A 17,357-nucleotide genomic window follows, 5' to 3' on the forward strand; every position below is an offset into this window, starting at 1 on the left:
TGCAGTGAGGAAATCATTCTGTGTTGTACAACTTATTAGTAAGGGCATGGCATCATGGTTCAAAGATGTCATTGCCCTCATCAGATCAGTCACTGATTAGAATGTCCCTTCATTATGTACCTAACCAGGCATATGCAACAAGTGGAAGTTCTGCAGGGGTTACTCACATCAAGAATACATGGTGTAGAAAACAAATCCTTTGTCAAGCACCTCAAAGCCTTGTCCTTATACTCAGTCTCTTACAGCCTACTGAGAGGTGACCTATGCCTGGCTACATAGCATCCACTGATTTAGCATTAATGGACCTGTTGCATATCTTCAAAACAATTAGCTAAGAAACACCCAATCCAAGGACCTAGACTTGTTTGCAACATAAATAAAACATGCTGGAGGGACAGGTAGGTAGGTGTCTCAGAGGTTGTCCATTCTCTGCAACAGGCTTCATAGTCCTGTGAAGCAGAGTTCTTCCCTGCACCTATTCAAGCGAAACTTGGATCAGTGGATGGGGAACCATAAATATGTCCCTGGTCTGCCTCTATTAGAGAGAAGAATCTTGTAAATAACTGAACACTCATTCCTAAGTCATTCCTAAGTCATATATATATCCCCACAAAATCTGTTGGACCAATGCCTAGCTAATATTTCGCATGGCTAGGTTTACAAAGGTCCTTTACAATTGTATAGATATTATTCTACTGGATCTATATTATAACATCGAAGTTCTCTAACATCCCAGGGAAAGAATTTGGTGAGCTGTTGCTGTGGCTTCACTGTTTTCAGCATTCGATATGTTGGAGTGTTACGGGTTGGGTTCAGGTAAGTGTGCGATTATGTGTAGGTTAGGGTTAGGGGACAGGTTAGGTGAGTTAGGGTTAGGGAGCGGGTCAGGTAAGTGTGCGGTTGTATGGACATTAGTGTTAGGGTGCAGGTTCAGGTAAGTGTGCAATTGTGTGTAGGTTAGGGTTAGGGGGCGGGTTAGGTGAGTTAGGGTTAGGGCGTGGGTCAGGTAAGTGTGCGATTGTGTGTAGGTTAGGGTTAGGGGGCGGGTTAGGTGAGTTAGGGTTAGGGCGCAGGTGAGGTGAGTGTGCGATAGTGACAGACCTTAGGGTTAGGGTTGGGTTAAGGTAAGTGGATAGCTAGTACTGTATGTAAAGTTTAGTTTAGGTGTAGGATTTTAAGTGTATGTGTGTGGATGGCTGTTTTTTGTGTGTCTTTGTGCTGTGTGTATGTTTCTCAGAACAGCAAATTTTTTCCCTGGGAAAAAATTCGCTATTCTGTCTGTTCGATGTTTTCACACTTCGGTGTTTAGGGTTTGATATAATAACATTCGATGTTAGAGAACTTCGATGTTATGATATAGACCCATTCTACTATGATACTAAGACACTATGAACAGTAACAACTGAATGGTGTAGTGCTTCTCTTTATAATGCTCTAAGCCCTTCAGTTTATTGTTCAGGATTTTGGTTTTTGATAAGGGTCTATTTTTATTTTCAGTCTTGACAGAATTTTCCTTGTGCTTAATAAAGCTCTCCCCACAAGCAAATTTTGATACCTCAGAATGCAGTGTTGTTTTCCAAAATACTCCAATCCAATGTAAAAACATTTGCCCTTTCCTTGCATATTCCAAGAGAGCTGGATACAGCTTCCATTGTCCAACATTTGGAATTGTCAAAATATCTGTTACCACCATCTAGACCATACTATGATTTGAGACTGACATCAGACCTATCATGACCTCTATGAGATTAGAAGCAAGCTGCCTGCTACTGCTGAGTACATCTAAACTACTCACTATCTATTCTGTGGAGGCCAATCTTTTCATGTGGGTTTACGGCATCCAGTAGTCATACTCCTGCAGGCCTTGATGTGATTTATTTGTCAGTTTTGAAAGTCTATCTCTCCCTGCAGGAAATCTGTCACTATACAGGCTCAGTATCACACTAAAGTAGCCTCCCTCCATTAGTGGAGCATTATTAGCATTGATCTTCAGTGTGGTGCAGAAATCCTCCAATACTGTAGGATTATCATCATTGTACCTATAAAAAATAATTGTAAGGAGGTCCCCTTCCTTGGATCATACATGGACAATCATCTGTATACATTTTTTTTACTTGACCATTAGATAACCACTTCAAAATACCAAATAAACCACCAACAGAAAAACAGAGCCTAGTTAAGTGCTAGTGAACAAAGGTTAAAATGCCTCTTTTAGCTGAAGCAGCACAGATATTCACCCCAGCCATCACTTGAGAACATTCATAACTATTGCCTTTACAGCATAGTTTCTTGTAACACCACAACAGTACACCCTAATTTATGCAACAAATTTGGAACACTTTTGGCTTTTTAAGGAACATTCACACCTTTCAGATCCTATGAAAGAAGTGTCATACAATATGGGTAAGCCATTGGAACTGCATCACCATCTGCTCCCTCACCGAAGGATACACGCTATGTCATCTAAAAAATCATTATTCCTAAAAGCAGGCAGAGTTAGTATAATGTAGAACTTAAAGGGCTGAATGCAGTCCTTGACGCAAGGACACAGAATTAATCCACTAGTTATAACAAGGATATTCCAAGAGAAGTAGCCCTTAAACACAGACGTGAATGCAGAGCTTAAGCTATAACTGGCCATAACAGCACCCCACCAAAGGAAAACAGTAAAGTGTTTGAAAAAGGGACTCTATCCTCAAAAGAATATTGAGCAATGCTACTAATAAATAACAGTAATATCTCCCACCTTCCAGAGCCGTCATTGCAAACATAGGAATGGCTGTCACATCATTACTAACAATCATGGCACATCACACTGAAACAAGTACAATAAGAATAATAATACACTCTAGATTAATACTGTGGAAGGAAAGATAAGAGCAGCATCATCAAGATGCAATATAACAAAGAATATTACAATAACACTGGAACATGGCTGTTATGATCATGGACCAGTGACCAATAGCAGAAAGACAGGTGGGCCCCTGAAATGCACAGATTTTAGGTTGTCGAAATGCACAAAATATTGAAAACTAGAAAACTCTCCATCATAGCCATGTCTGATAGAATGAAGTGCATTACCACCTTAATGCCAGTTATAATGCAATGATTCTCTCCAAAAGAAAGTCACCTCGTCCAATGTTCAGAGTCCAGCCACTGGAATAAAAAATAAACAAAAAGAAAATTTGAATCATCAGTAGAAAGTCTGAGTAGAGGGAGGTGATGACAAGTGATCAGCAGTATGGTTTCATGCCAGGAAAGAGCACTACAGATGCGATGTTTGCTTTGAGAGTGTTGATGGAGAAGTACAGAGAATGTCAGAAGGAGTTGTATTGTGTCTTTGTGGATTTAGAGAAAGCATATGACAGGGTGCCTAGAGAGGAGTTGCGGTATTGTATGAGGAAGTTGGGAGTGTCACAGAAGTATGTAAGAGTGGTACAGGATATGTACGAGGGTAGTGTGACAGCGGTGAGGTCTGTGGTGGGAGTGACGGATGCGTTTAAGGTGGAGGTGGGATTACATCAAGGTTCAGCTCTGAGCCCTTATTTGTAATGGTGATGGACAGGTTGACAGACGAGATCAGACAGGAGTCCCCGTGGACTAAGATGTTTGCAGATGATATTGTGATCTGTAGCGAGAGTAGGGAACAGGTGGAGGAGACCCTGGAGAGGTGGAGATATGCTCTAGAGAGAAGAGGAATGAAGGTCAGCAAGACTAAGACAGAATATATGTGTGTGAATGAGAGGGTGGATAGAGGAATGGTGAGGATGCAGGGAGTAGAGGTGGCGAAGGTGGATGAGTTTAAAAACTTGGGATCAACAGTTCAGAGTAATGGTGAGTGTGGAAGAGAGGTAAAGAAGAGAGTAAAGGCAAGATGGAGTGGGTGGAGAAGAGTGTCAGGAGTGATTTGTGACAGACGAGTACCAGTAAGAGTGAAAGGGAAGGTATACAAGAGGGTAGTGAGACCAGCTATGTTATATAGGTTGGAGACAGTGGCATTGACAAAAAGGCAGGAGTCTGAGCTTGACGTGGCAGTGTTGAAGATGTTAAGATTTGCACTGGGTGTGACAAGGATGGACAGGATTAGGAATCAGTACATTAGAGGGTCAACCCAGGTTGGAAGGTTTGGAGACAAAGCCAGAGATGTAAGATTACGTTGGTTTGGACATGTGTTGAGGAGGGATGCAGAGTATATTGGGAAAAAGATGCTAAGGATGAAGCTGCCAGGTAACAGGAAAAGAGGAAGGCCTAAGATAAGGTTTATGGATGTGGTGAGAGAGGACACACAGGTGGTTGGTGTGACAGAGCAAGATGTAGAGGACAGGAAGAAATGGAAACAGTTGATCTGCTGTGGCGACCCCTAACGGGAGCAGCTGAAAGAAGAAGAAGAAGTAGAAAGTCTGAGTAGTCTTATAACTAGAGCATACTTTAATCCTATAAAACAACACTTATAGAACTATTAAGTGGCTTATGGAAAAAATATTTTTCCAATGTATTCAGAAGGCACTCTGAATAGCAATTGAAGCAGTGACCATCTTAAAGGCAGATCTTTTATTTGTCACGCTAGTTGGTGTCACCAAAGAAAAAAAATGCCTGATTCACTGAGAAAACCAGCAATGATTCATGTAGCTACAAAACCCATCTCCTTGGCTCTCACCAGCAGCTAGGAGAAAGATACACCAAGAAAAATTACAGAACTAACTCAAATAACAAGCCACCCTGGTGGTGCCTCACTCGAGGCACTCCTTAAAATGGAGAACATTGACATCTGTGCAGTGACAGAGACCTGGTTCAAGGCTCCAGAGAGCACCCCTGCATTACCAGGCTATAATTCATGCCACACTTTTTTAACCCCTAACCTGGACCGAAGCACTAAAGGTGGAGGCGTGTCCATATTCATTAAGGATATCCACACCTCCAGGCTAGTTGCTCAGCATACTGCATCCGAGATTATCCAAGTGCAACTAACTCTGGGCAAGACCACAATCCAAATTGTAGCTTGCTACAGATCCCCCACCATGCCTCAGAATTCCCACTCCTCGTTTCTTGAGACACTGGAAAATATTAGGGTACAACCTAACAGCCTAATAATGGGAGATTTCAACTACCCCACCATTAACTGGGAAAACTACTCATGTAGCAACTCTGGTGCTCAACGTTTTCTGGAATTCATAAATTCCAACGCCTTGGATCAACTTATCCACACCCCCACCAGGAGCAGCAATATCCTAGACCTGGTCATTACCAACATGGGCAACCGGTGTTCCACACCAGAGGTCAATTCCTCGTTAGTCAGATCCAACCACAAGCAAATCTCCCTAGACATCCACATCCCACCCCACCCCCATTAGGAAAACCACCGTAAAAAATTCTCCAAAGCCAACTTCACGCTTCTTAAGACAGAAGTGGCAAACTTCATGACACCCATGCTGACAGACAATAGAGGTATGACTGCTGAATCCTATACAATTGCACTTTATAAGCACTTACACCAGTGCATGGATCATGCAATCCCTAACAGAACCAAGATGCTATCCTCCAAAAAAAGGAAGCCAATCTAGTGGTCCCCTGCCAAAAACAAACTATACAACAGAAGAAAGAAACTGTTGCAAAAAAGAGCAAAATCCTATGATTGGAGGAACTCCGTGATCAGCCTCAGTAAGAAACTGAGATCCCTCATAAAATCCCCCAAAGCTAGTTATGAAAACAAAATTACCACTAATTCTAAAGACAACCACAAAGCATTCTATAGCTATGTCAAGAATCTCAATGGCAACACTCAGATCTGCTCTGAGTTACAGCACAATGGCACTAAATATACAGAACCAACTGATATTGCCAACATCCTGGCAGATAGGTTCAATGCTAACTTTACCCCTCCTTCATCCCCCAAAGGGCCCATCTCTATACTGGAAGAATACAAAGTTCCTGTAATCATGGCTGCACAGGTAAAAAACACACTCTCCAAAGCCAGGAACACAGCATCCATGGGACCTGACAACATCCCAGGCTGCGTTCTACATGAACTACAGAACTAACTGGCACCCCACCTAAGTACCATGTTCAATCATAGCCTCACTTCAGGCTTTTTGCCCACTGAATGGTGCACAGCAACGGTTATCCCACTTCACAAAGGGGGAGCCACCATGGATCCGGGGAACTACCGCTCCATTAGCCTGATGAGCCTGGTCTGCAAGGCTATGGAATGTATCATCATGAAACTTATAAACAATGACATTGGTAATTTCCAAACTCTGGACCCTACCCAGTTTGGGTTTGTAAAAGGCAGATCATGTCTTCTAAAGCTGATAGACTTCTTTGAAGCAGTTACCAAAGCCGTAGATAAGGGTAAGGTGGTTCACACAGCCTATCTAGATCTTGCCAAGGCTTTCGACACCATCCCTCACTCTGGAATTATAGATAAACTCACTAAACTGAGTATAAATCCCTATGTCACAAGATGGGTTGTCAACTGGCTCACTGACAGAACCCACATTGTGAAAGTAGCAGACTCTAAATTCAACTTCAGACCAGTGACAAGTGGAGTACCACACGGTTCAGTCCTAAGTCCTCTCCTGTTTGGTATCTACTTCTCTGAAATACAAGCTAACACAGAAGGTCTTTGGCTAACAAAGTTCACAGATGACTGCAAACTAGGAGCCATAATCAAAACTCCTAATGATGTGGACATCCTACAAAAGGGCTTCACTGAAAGAGACACTGTTGTCAAAGCCATGCCTCAAGCTCAATGCCAAAAAGTGCATTGTCATCCCTTTTGGTAAAAGCTCTGTACCCATGAACTACCACATAGGCGGTAGTCTACTTAACACTGAAAGTGTTATAAGAGACCTTGGGACAGAGGTGGACAGTAGTCTCTCCTTTGATAATCACATCACCACAGTAGTCAGGAAATCCTTCTATGTGGCATACCTCATCACAAAAGGTTTCTCATCCAGGAAAAAAGAGGTCATTGTTCCCCTCTATTCATCACTCATTAGACCCATTATAGAGTACAATGCTCCTTTTGGTATGTACCTCACAAGACATCTACAACAACTGGAAATGCCACAGAAATACTTCACAAAGAGGATTACCAGCCTCAAACAGATGCCCTATGCAGACCATGTCAAAAATCTCCAGCTTTACTCTGTCGCATATCGCCTACTCAGAGGTGATCTCTGCCTAACATACAAAGCTATGTCAAACCCAGAGCTGTTGGACATGCTCCACTTAAAGAAATCCCAATCCCTCTGAGCTACATGCTCTAGGGACCTAAACCTTGTGTCCACAATAAAGAGAACATGCTGGAGGTATAGATTTCTGCCCCAAAGACTTCCCATACTCTGGAACAAACTACCTATCTATATCAAACAAAGCTCCTCCTTAGCACTCTTCAAGGAAAATCTTGATGATTGGATGGGAGATAGGAAATTCACCCCGGGGATCACTTCTGTAGGCACAGGAAAATAATTTTCTTGAGTGGCAAAAGCCAGGGTACCGTTTGGCTGGGCTTATATGGGCCCTAGGGCCAATAGCCTAGTACCTACCTATGAACCTATGAACCTATGAATCACAACATCAGTACACCGGATAACAGAAGGACGTCATGGCAAAACTTCGGCGGTGCAGCACCTAGCAGGATAAAAGCACTCTTGTCAAACTAAACAAACAACTCAGAGGAGAAATAAAGTCTAGCAAAGCCAAACCTGAAGTAAATTTGGCCACCAAACCAAGGGCAATCACAAGGCATTCTTTAGCTATGTCCACAACCTCAAAGTCAATACATAATTGTGTGCAGAGCTTATTTTAAATGGAACCATCTATAATGAGTCAGAAGACAGAGAAAACCTGCTGCTTAACAAATTTGCCTCCAACTTTACCCCTCTCTCTCCATTAACCTTCACTCAGGAAATGCCATCAAATATAACTCCCCCCTGATATCACTAGGGAACAGGCCCTTAATGCTTTCTCTAAGGCCAAGAACATTGCATCAATGGACCCAGACAAAATCCCAGGATGCCTTTTAAATAGCATGAAACATGATCTATCATGCCCCTGGAATTGCTATTTAACTGTAGCCTCCAAACAGGCTTCATGCCTCATGAATGGAGACTAGCAATAGTCATCCTTCTACACAAATGTGGGCCATCTACAGATCCTGGTAGCTATGAACGGATAACTCTCACTAGTCTCATATGCAAAGCCATGGAAAGAATTATCATGGAAATGATAAATAATGACATAGGAAATTTCCAGATACTGGACCCAACCCAATTTTGGTTTTATCAAGAGCAGGTCATGCTTACTAAACCTGGTGGACTTCTTTGAGAAGGTCACCAAAGCAATGGATGAGGACAAAACGGTTCACACTGCCTACCTTGACCTGGCCAGGGTATTTGACACAATCCCCTATTTGGGCATTGTTGACAGACTTAAGAGGTTAGGTATAAACCCTTATGTCCCCCAATGGCTAACCAGCTGACTGACAGGACCCAGGAAGTTAGAATTGGGGAGTCTCCCTCTACAAAAAGGCCATTCCCAAGTGTAGTCCCTCAGGGAATGGTCCTGAGACTGCTCCTTTTTGGCATTTACTTCTCTGAAGTCAAGGCCAATGTCAATGGCCTCTGGCTAACTAAATTTGCAGATGACTGCAAATTAGGAGCTGTCATTGAATCACCCACTGACACAAATTTTCTCCACAAAGGTTAAATGTAAAATAGCCAAAATAGACAAATAAATGAACAAATAGCAGAAAACAGTGGCTCCCAGCAATGAACACCAAATACTCCAAATACTCCAAAAAATAGCGTACAAAATCTTTAATTACCGCTTTCATCAACTGACTTCCTCAGAATGCTTAATACAAAAAGAACACACCCTTAAATACACACTTCAATTAAATAAACAATTGATTAATTAAAAACTTAAAATTATATTACAAAAAAATATATATTACAAAAAAATTAATTTAAAAAGGAAGACAATAATAATTCATTGTGTTTGTCAATGTGTAATTTCCTATACTTTAAAAAGCATTTTACATTAATTGTTTCGTTAAGACCTGGTGGTTGGTCTGCTTTTAATTTTATCTGCCACAAGGTCTCTCTTTGTTCAAGATAATTTTTAAAATCACCAGCCCTTAAATCCTGTGTGCAAGCTTCCAAAATTGAAAAAACAAATTTCTTGAAGTTTGTGCAAACAATGGAATGTTTAAATAATGCACTTTTGAGGTCTTTAATCTTAATATTGTATAAATGCTCTTTGATTCGTGTACCCAAACTCCTCGTGGTCATGCCCACATAAAATGCGGGACAGACCGTGCATAGAGCAATATATACCACACCAGGGGCATTACAAGTAAAATATCCTGGAACCTCCATTATTCTATCTGTAGTAGTGATAGAAATAAATGAACCTGTAGAAATATACCTACATATTTTGCAATTGTGACAGCAAAACATTCCTTTTTTTACAGTATTTGTTTTACTGGTTGACACCTTGTTATGTTCAAGCATTTTCTTTATACTATAATTATTTCGATAAACAAAATTTGGTTTATTACCAACCACCCTATAGATGTCATTATTTCCCTGTATTACTCTCCAGTTTTTTTCTAAAACTGACTTAATGTTATTAACATTGGTGTTCATTCCCAAAGAACAAATTAATCCTGGATCTATAGGACTACGTTTGTCTTCTTGATTTATTTTAGGTTTATTTAAGATGGCCGGATAGTGTGTTTCATGTTTATCAAATATCTCATTGCCACTGTCAATTACCAACTTTTCATCATATCCTCTGTTGACAAAGAGGGATGCAATAAAAATGAATTCTTGTATTAAATCTTCAATTCTACTGGTCATCCGACAGGCTCTAATATATTGGCCCCTTGGAATGTTTTTAATAATATGCTTTGGATGATTACTCTGGTAGTGTAGATAGCTATTTGTAAAAGTCTGCTTCCGAAAGATTTTACTATGGAACCTTTTATTGGCATCATCCCACCACAAACAAATATCCAAAAAATTAATTTTTGAACCGATGTTGCCTTTAGTAAATTTTAGAAAATGACATGATAAATTAACATCCTTAAAAAATTCATTTACTGTGTCATTATTTCCCTCTATGATGAAAATTAAATCATCTATAAACCTTGAGTAAAAAACAATTTTAAATTTACTATTTAGTGAAGACAAATGTTCAACCTCCCACCATGCCATCACCATGTTGGCGTAGGCTGGTGCAGCCGGGGAGCCCATGGCTACCCCTCTGATTTGTTGGAAATAGTGATTTTTAAATAGAAAATAATTATTTTCTAATATTATTTCCATGAGGTTACATATAGTTGAAATTTTGTTATTAGAAAAAGCAGTGTTGTTAGTTAAAAAACATCGTATAGCTTCTACCCCCTCATCATGGGGTATACAGGTATACAATGACACTACATCCAACGTAAAAATAATATGTGTCTTGGGATTAAAAATTCCCTTTTCTTGGAACTTTCGTAGTTTTTCTAGGAAGTGCCAAGAGTCCTTAACATAAGACTTACATTTAGATACTAATGGCCCCAAACAAGCATCCAAAACTAATGAAATTCCTTCGGTGATGGAATGAGGGGCAGATACTATGGGACGAAATGGAGGAACACTAAGTTGTTTATGTGTCTTAGGTATTCCAAAGAAAACCCCTATTTTGGGGTATTCAACTATACAAAAGTCATATAGTTCAGCACTTATGTCTCCTGACATTAATGCTTCATAAAGATGGGAATTAATGAAACGATATGACCTTTGTATATCTAGCATAGTAACTTCCTTGTATTCATTTAGATTTCCTAATATTTTTAACATATTAGTTTCATAGACATCCTGTTCCATAATTACAATGTTGGAACCTTTGTCACTTTTCATGTATCTGTAATGCTCGGTTAAACCCCTGAGGTTCTCTAATGCTGTTCTTTCAGCTTTTGTAAGGTTATCAACAAAATAGTTCCTAGTGTTAAACACCTTATTGATGTCAGCTATACACATTTCTTCAAACACTTTTATCGTGTTGTGTAGTTTTGGAGTATAACTCGAAGGTTTGAAAAAAACACTTTCAGTAGGCTTTAAACCATGCATAACATATGTTAAATTGATTTTTCTAGTGAATTTTTTTATATCAACTACTGTCCTACTATAACTTCCCCTGTTACAAGGTACAAAATTCAAACCATATTTTAGCACATTGATTTCAATTTCACTGAAAGTATGTTCGGATAAATTAATTACATTAAAACAATCATTGCATTCATTTAAATTTCGTCCTCTGACGAGTTTGACCCCAAAAAAGTTTTACTACGTGTTAACACAGTGCTCTTGTTGATGTTACTATTACTATGACTGTTAATAGATGTTTTTCTGTTTTGTACTCCCTCCTTATTAGTCCCCTTAGGTTTTAAAATACCATTGTTTTCCCTCCTTTTATTCTGAACATTTTCTTCACTACTGCAACCAGCTAGTTCATCCTCTGCAATTATGTCAGTTGCTTCGTTTTCAAAAACAGCATTATTTCTATGAATGTCTTGTGTTAAGCATTCAGTATACACATCTTTATCTAAATTAGAAGCTGCACCTATATTGTAGTTTCCTTGTGAAACCACGGCTTTGTCATTGTAAGAGCGTTTGTCCAAAGCAAACATTGTCGTTCTTTTATACTTATTTTCACTTCCATTGGAACCTCTATTGATAGCAAAGTTATCATATGCTTTTCTATTTTTATATACAGCAATGTCCCGGTCTAATTTCTGTTGTTTTCTATTAGTTACATCAAGGGAGTGCTGTTGCACTTCCTTCGTAACTCTTGAAAAAAATGTCCGGTAGATTTCTTCACTACTGTTGCCATTCAGCCGTTTTTCAAATTCAGTAATTTCATTTCTCAGAAGCCCCATTTTTTGTTTATTATTTTCTATTAACAGCTTTAAGAAATTTAAACCAGCTTCATTGAAAAAAGCTACTAGGGTATTAAACATTGTACTACCCAAACTAACTCCGTTTGGGCATTTAAAGAACCTTAAACCTTTCGGTACTATACCGAGTTCAATACAGTATTTAAAGTAGCAGTTTTCTAAATGGAGCGACTTGTACCTTTTTAATAGTTTAGTTAAATGTTCTTGTTCGCCACTTGATGGTCCTTGACGGAAAAGTTCAGGGCATTCCCGTGTAGAGAGAAAAGGATTTTCATCTTGGTTTAACAGCTGCTGACAACCCATAGTCTTACTGTCACAAGCGGAAAAAGGCAAACGTCTCTTTGCTTCTCGTTCGTGTAGTCCTTCTCTATCTTGGGCGGGACTTCCGATTTCCAATACAGTTCCCAGTTCTTGTTCAAACCCATTCGGACTTGATACTTGGATAACATTTTCGGTTCCGTTGCATCTATTCAACAAAGTTTTTAGAGATCCTCGAATATCTAATAGCGTTGCTAGTAACAAATTGTTCATTTTTTCAGTTTCCGATGACGGTGTTGAATGTATAGTCATATTCAACAAAGAATCATCAGCCACTTCTGCCATATTAGCTAGATAAACGGTTAAATGTAAAATAGCCAAAATAGACAAATAAATGAACAAATAGCAGAAAACAGTGGCTCCCAGCAATGAACACCAAATACTCCAAATACTCCAAAAAATAGCGTACAAAATCTTTAATTACCGCTTTCATCAACTGACTTCCTCAGAATGCTTAATACAAAAAGAACACACCCTTAAATACACACTTCAATTAAATAAACAATTGATTAATTAAAAACTTAAAATTATATTACAAAAAAATATATATTACAAAAAAATTAATTTAAAAAGGAAGACAATAATAATTCATTGTGTTTGTCAATGTGTAATTTCCTATACTTTAAAAAGCATTTTACATTAATCGTTTCGTTAAGACCTGGTCCTTTTTGGCATTTACTTCTCTGAAGTCAAGGCCAATGTCAATGGCCTCTGGCTAACTAAATTTGCAGATGACTGCAAATTAGGAGCTGTCATTGAATCACCCACTGACACAAATTTTCTCCACAAAGGGCTGACACAGACAAACAACTGGTGCCAGAACCAGGGTCTAAAATAAAATGTCAAGAAATGCATAATAACATAGGTTCATAGGTTCATAGGTTCATAGGTTTATACTAGGCTATCTGCCCTAAGGCATTTATAAGCCTAGCCCAAATTTTTGTGGCTTACGCCACCCCTTATATGAAAAAATACTGTGCCCATTAGTTTGCTGTGCCTCTGTCCAGCAGTGACACAGAGATGATTCCCGGGGTAAACCTACGATCTCCCATCCACAGGTCTAGATTTCTCTTGAACAGAGTCAGCGAGGTGCTCTGCCTCACATGGACCGGGATTTTATTCCACAGCATAGGGAGTCTCTGAGTGATAAATCTGTCCCTCCAGCACATCCTATTTATATTCGTGCTAAGGTTTAAGTCGCTTGCTCTAGTGGTTTTGGTGGATTTGGATTTTTTGAGGTGGAGCATGTCCATTAATTCCGGGTTGGACATGGCCTTGTATGTCAGGCACATGTCACCTCTGAGCAGACGGTATGCGACTGAATAGAGCTGGAGTTTCTTCAATCTGGCAGCATATGACAGATTTTGGAGTCCCTTTATCCTTTTGGTGAGGAACTTTTGGGGTCTCTCCAATTGCTGCAGATGTCGGGTGAGATACATCCCGAATGGGGCATTGTACTCGATCATTGGTCTGATAAGTGAAGAGTACAGGGGAACAATGACCTCACTAGATCTGGATGTGAATCCCTTCATGATCAGGTGGGCAATGTAGAAGGTCTTTCTAACCACTTTAGCAACGTGAGTGTCAAAAGAAAGGCCACTGTCAACCTGGGTCCCCAGGTCCCTGATAACCTCTTCTGTGCTTAGTGGATTGCCACCTATATGGTAGCTTGGGGTTACCTTGTTTTTCCCGAAGGGTATGACTATACATTTTTTGGCGTTTAACTTCAGGCCATGGCTCTGGCACCAGCTATCTGTTTCCGTGAGTCCCTTCTGAAGGATATCCGTGTCCGATGCACTTTCCACTATGGCCCAGTTTGCAGTCGTCTGCAAACTTTGTCAGCCAAAGTCCTCCCATGTTGGCCTGTACTTCTGAGAAGTAGATACCAAACAATAGGGGGCCAAGGACTGAGCCCTGTGGGACACCACTTGTGACCGGCTTGGAGTCTGACATAGCGCCAGCAACTCTAACCCTGTGGGTTCTGTCCTTAAGCCAGTTTGCAACCCATCTTGTGACATATGGGTTTACATTTAAGCTGGTAAGTTTTTCTACAATACCTGAGTGGGGTATTGTGTCGAAAGCCTTTGCAAAGTCAAGGTAGGCTGTATGGACTGCCTTTCCCTCATCAATGGCCTTGGTGACTGTTTCGAAGAAGTCGACCAAGTTCAAAAGGCATGATCTTCCCTTGACAAAGCCAAACTGGGTCGGGTCCAATGTCTGCAAGTCCCTATATCTTTGTTTATGAGCTCCATTATGATCCTCTCCATAGCTTTGCAGACTAGACTTGTTAAGCTTATGGGGCGGTAATTACCAGGGTCTGTAGAGGCGCCGCCTTTGTGGAGTGGGACCACAGTTGCCGTACGCCACTCCTTGGGCACGTATCCTGTGGTAAGGCTGAGATTAAACAGCTGCCTTATGTGCGGGTTTAATTCCTCATTTAGCTCGTGTAGCACACAGCCGGGGACACCATCCGGTCCCATTGATGCTGTGTTTTTAGCTTTAGAGAGAGCAGCTTTCACCTGCGCATTTGAGATGTCCGGGAGGCTACACTGGGCTGGGATAGTTATCTCTCCTTTGGGGGGGGAGAGGGGGGTGAAGTTTGCACTGAACCTGTCTGCCAGTATGTTGGCAATGTCTGTGGGTTCAGTGATTTTTGTATCATTTTGGACTAATTCTGAGCATATCTGGGAGTTTCCACCCAGGTTCCTAACATAGCTGAAAAAGGCCTTATGATTGTCCTTTGAATCCATGGCAATTTTTCTCTCAAAATTGGCCTTAGTTGATTTTATGAGTGCTCGTATTTTTTTACTAATAATGATCAGGGGTGACTTCCCTTTTATGGATTTTGTTCTATCATGTAATAGCTTTCTCCTCTTATTGTAAAGTTTGTTAATGGCTGGGGTCCACCAGACTGGATGTTTGCCCTTTGTGGAAAGAGTATTGGTTTTATTTGGGATTGCCTGATCCATGCAGTCCTGGAGGTGTTCATAGAAGGCATTTGTAAGGGCTTCCGCAGCTTGGGTTGTGGTTTCCACTAGCTCAGAGGCCTTGAAGGATACCACACCAGTCTTGAGTAGTGTGAAGTTTGCTTTAGAGAAGTTCTTCACTATGGTCTTTTTTGTTTGGGGTGGGGGTGGGATGTGGATTTCCAGTGAGATTAGTTTATGATCAGATCTCACCAATGAGGGATATACTCACCAATGAGGGATATAACATCCTTCGGGAAGCCATATATCCAGGTAACTATCATAATGACAACACTCACCTATGAGTTGACCAGGTAGTCAAGGACTTCAGGACCTACCTAGACAGTAACCTAGCCTTTGGTCATCATGGGTATACAGTAGAGAGGAAATCATTCTATGTTGTAAACCTTATAAACAAAGGTATGGCATCTAGGTCCAAGGAAGTCACTGTTCTACTGTATTCAGCATTCATTAGACCTATCACTGAGTACAATGTCTCCTTTGGTATGTACCTAACCAGGCACATCCAACATCTAGAATGTCTACAGAGGTTCCTCACTAAAAGAATGCAGGGTGTAAGTAACATGTCCTGTACAGATCTCCTCAAGGCCCTATCCCTGTATTCTGTCTCTAGGGGAGATCTATACTGGGTCTAAAAGGTATTGTCAGACCCCAACGTGATGGACCTCTTGCATGTCTTCAATACAAACAGTACTAGAATTACCTGTTCTAAAAACTTAAACCTTGCCTGTGACAGAAGTAGGACCTGCTGGTGAGACAAGTATGCATGCCAGTAGCTACCCCTTCTCTGGAACAGGTTCTCCATCCATGTGAAACAGAGTTCCTCCCCAACACAATTAAAGTGTAACATGGACAAATGGATGGGGAACAGGAAATTCATCCTTAGTTGTCACCTATGTCTCTAATGGACATAGGCAGCCTGTAAATGATTCATCTCCCAGGCCCTTGCTTGTAAATGTTTGACCTCCCAAGCCCTTGTCTACACTTGTCAGAGATTTGGGATGCATGGCTAGGGTTAAAAAGTCCCGTGTGGTTGTTAGCCTAAAAAACACCTATGAACTTATGAAACTAAAAAACATGCCCAGTCAATAATGAGGGATAAGGACCTAGCAATGAATGATCTCAAAAGCATTCTTAAATCAATCTTCGTTTTCTATAGCCTGCTCATTATTTTACAGTTCATTCAGCCATAGGTATCAGAAATTGGAAAATCTATAGAGTGCAGTGATACCTACTGGCTTTAAGGCAGGGAAACTAAAAGCTTGTACCTGCAATATAAACTGAGATGGAAATATAAAGATCTGCTCTCTCATTCCCTAATTCTTGAGAGATTGGTCCTGATGTTGCTAATTTCAGGAAAGATGCTAGGTTAAGGTGGTATTGGCCTTTTCTTTTTCTCTTCACCACTTAGTTCTAGATCTGTTTATAGGGAATGCAGTTTGCTGAGACAAACTTTTGCCTCTGAAGGAATAGTAAATGTATGTGTTAGATTGCTTTTGGCTATTACCAGTTGTGAATCTTAACAGTACCTCAAGGCCCAATAACTCCCTAATGCTTTTTACGGTTGTTATAAAAGTTTATCTTTTTTCAAAACTGTTTTACTAAAATCCAAAAACAATCTAACAGAATATTCTGCTCTCTGTCCTAATTATCATTCTCTAGATGCACAACTGCAATGTTTCGACACAGCAAACTTTATCATGTTAAGTTTAATTGCATGGCCATTTCAGTGATTGAGGGATTGGTCTTGCAAAAAAGAAAAGCCATTAAGTTCCACTCTAATAAACATAATAGATCATTCCCCCTGAACTTCCACAAGTAAATAAACAATTTCTTTCTTTCTGGGTACAGGTACTTATTCCTCCCTGGCCTACTGACCATCAAGCTTTTCCAGTCAGGACTAGCCACTCATCTGCTGTAATAAGGACACACCGTGTACATCACAGGGGGTGAACCATCCAGATGGCTGTCACTGAGGCAGTCATGAGGATCTTTGTGCCCTCTCACATTTTTCCCTCTGCTTTGCTGTAAGAAATAGACAACATTGTCCGCTGACCCAGGATCATCTGGCTTTTCTCCCATACTGGGATCCTGTGCCATCATGT

The sequence above is a fragment of the Protopterus annectens genome, chromosome 5.part0, assembly GCF_019279795.1.
Source record: "Protopterus annectens isolate FY-2018-M chromosome 5.part0, PAN1.0, whole genome shotgun sequence".
Classification (NCBI taxonomy): Eukaryota; Metazoa; Chordata; order Ceratodontiformes; family Protopteridae; genus Protopterus; species Protopterus annectens.